Below are 1,094 nucleotides of genomic sequence, written 5' to 3'. Positions count from 1 at the left end.
ACAACTGGTCACTGACTCTTATTTCGCTTTTATTTATTTATTTATTTTAAATTAATATGAAACAACATTCTAGAATCTGCCCCTTAGGGGTGCTTAGCCCCCAGTGTTGACAATGGCTCTTGGTTTGAACAATGCGGTGACCATTGTTGCATCAGAAGCATTTGTAATACAGTGAACCCTCGCTATAACGCGGTTCACCTTTCACGGTCTCGCTGCTGCACGGATTTGCATCGTGCATTGTGTTCCGCATTCTGATTGGCTAAACAGTCTCAGTAGTTACTGTAGTTATTCGTAAAAAACGTTTATACACTACTTGTATTTGTTAAACAAATGCTTGGGCCTGTAAAAAGGTTTTGTTCTTTGGTTTGAATGTATTATGGAGTGTTTCGTTGTATAATAATTGTAAAAAAATAAAGGTTACTACTTCACGGATTTCGCCTATCACGGGTTCATTTTGGAACGTAACCCCAGTGAAAAACGAGGGTTCACTGTATAACACTCAAGTACTTGAACTGGAGACCACTTCCACCGCAGATCCTCATGTTCATTTGGGGGGGGGGGGGGGGGGGTTCCTTCTGAAATCCACAATCATTGCCTTTGTCTTCTTCATATTGATGTGGCAGTGATTGTTCTTACTGCAGAGTGAACGGGAGGGGACTCAACACACAGCCCTGAGGGGAACCAGTGCTGATAGTTAATGGTGGAGGAGGAGAAGTTGCAAAATCCTAATGATGATTTCTTTTATTTTACGGGTGCTGAATTAAAATTTAGGGGTGCTTCAGGACCCCCAACACGAGGCTAAAATCGTCCCTGTGAAACAATAATATACAACAGCAACTTCTGACAGGTGCCACCCTTTCTTCAAACAGGGCCATTTCATTAAAGGTCAGCGTCGGCCAGTTGTCATGGTTACCAAACGGGTGAATTTATAACGTATTCAACGTGCCCCGTAAATATCTGCAGTAACTGAACAAACTTCTCAGTTTAGTGATACTTCACATACGAGCCATTCTGTTGAAATATATTTATTTTACAACTCCCACGACACAGCCAAATAAAATATAAACGTAAAACCTGGATTTAAAACTGAACGT

The 1,094-nt window shown here is 41.1% G+C and overlaps 1 protein-coding gene across 1 annotated transcript in view; it reads right to left on the bottom strand.

The window, feature by feature from the left end:
- Positions 1 to 1,094, bottom strand: part of tdrd7b (tudor domain containing 7 b) — an 80,864-nt gene that overhangs the window by 14,177 nt on the left and 65,593 nt on the right. The gene's annotated exons all lie outside the window — the stretch shown is intronic.

The sequence above is a fragment of the Nematolebias whitei genome, chromosome 1, assembly GCF_014905685.2.
Source record: "Nematolebias whitei isolate Nwh7 chromosome 1, NemWhi1, whole genome shotgun sequence".
NCBI lineage: Eukaryota > Metazoa > Chordata > Actinopteri > Cyprinodontiformes > Rivulidae > Nematolebias > Nematolebias whitei.
The sequence above is the reverse complement of the archived record's forward strand: the minus strand, read 5'-3'. Positions and strand labels throughout refer to the sequence as shown.